Below are 1,738 nucleotides of genomic sequence, written 5' to 3'. Positions count from 1 at the left end.
TAATTATATTATAATTATATTATAATTATATTATAATTATATTCAACCATGCAGATAGTTTCAGTCACGAAGGTTTTCTTATGCTCTGTTTGTTTGTTCTCATAACATCAAAAACATTAAATAATTAGAAATTATTTTTATATATGTGGTAAAAAAAGAAATCTGAATGTACCATCTGCAACAGTACAATGCTGACTTCTGCTTCAGCGACGTCTCCCCCACACTCCATAAGGTAACACACTAACTATGCATAAGTAGCCTACCTCATACAACCACCACTTCAATAATATTGAACTATCCCTTTAATTTGCCGTACAACATCTTACTCTTTTTTACTTCCAGAACAATCGGCTTTGGTCTTTGAATATTCCCACTAATGGAATGGAATCAAGCACACAGACACAACCACCTGTTGAATGTGTTCACCGCTGCTTTTCTCTGGATATTCATAGCATTTGCTCTGATGTCCTGTCAAAACCCAAAGTTCTAAATAACCTCCGTACTTGTTGACAGCGTTTCATGCGGGAGTTAATTGGCGTAGACGAGCTGTCAAACGGGCGCTGAGGAGATAGAAGGAGCCTTCAGATATAGGATCATTAGTGCTTTATTATTAGCATCAGCAGGCTGGAGCATCAGGCGAGCTACAAGAGCAAAATCCTGGATGCAAAATTCACTAAATCACATGGACAGGGGGGGGGGGGGTTAGCCCCAACATTTATCATCCATCCGTTTTTGTTTTTCCTTTGCCCCAAGACAGTTTGGCATTTTGGATCAGTAAACCACTATATCCAGCCAGTCCATTTATACTGACTATACTTCATCTACGCTAATGATGATTTGCATGGAGACTAGGAGATTTTGCAGCGACAAAGTACGCATACAAATCTTTTGGTGTCACTTTGGTAACTACTGCTACAAAAAAAATCAAGTGAATTTCAATGTTTATGCACTTTTGCATCCACACAATAAAATGTCATTACCAGGGTCAGTTCAAGGCTGTAGGTCTCTGTGCTGTATGACAAGTACTAGGAGGATGATTAGGAGAAAGGCTGTTCCGCTTCAAAGTTAATGACTGAAGTGTTTGGTCCCAGTTAATCATGTCTGTAACTTCTCAAGTTCTAATTGTGGCATGTAGATGAAGAGAGAAGATTAAGCATAACGACCCTTTTTGTTGCATGTCCATATAAACCATAGATTGACATATAGAAGAAAGAAACCGCAACAAAGTAGTCAATTAGCAGGTTCAACACAGCTCAACACACGCACGGGGAAGTTATGTATCCTCTAAAACAGACAGGACAGGGCGTAAGTGGTTAGTCAATGAATGTGAGGACTTTTTTTTTCTCTGTACATATAATATCTCTTAATATCCCCTATTATGTCCAATATACAATATCCCCTTTTCTCTTGCCGAATAATACAAATGCATGTTGCAGCATTGTATATAACCATACAAGGTCAGCCAGGGCTGCTGGGCAGTGTTGTTACGTGGCACAGGCTGCTTCAGAAAACCAGTGATTTGATTGTGGGCTGAGTGGATTGTGGGTTGAGCTCTGAGGCACAGATATGGGGAATTAAGACACTGTGATATGGATGTCTGTCTGTGCTTCTTTTAGGACTACCAAACTTAAACCTGCAGTGTGTAGAATTTTGGGATTTTTTGGTAGAAAATAATTATAACATCCATAAGTAGGTTCAATTTAGTGTATAATCGCTGAAAGCATTTTTTAGACTTTTT

Source organism: Ammodytes marinus, assembly GCF_949987685.1.
Source record: "Ammodytes marinus genome assembly, chromosome: 14".
In the NCBI taxonomy this organism is placed as follows: domain Eukaryota; kingdom Metazoa; phylum Chordata; class Actinopteri; order Uranoscopiformes; family Ammodytidae; genus Ammodytes; species Ammodytes marinus.
Note: the sequence above shows the minus strand (reverse complement) of the source record.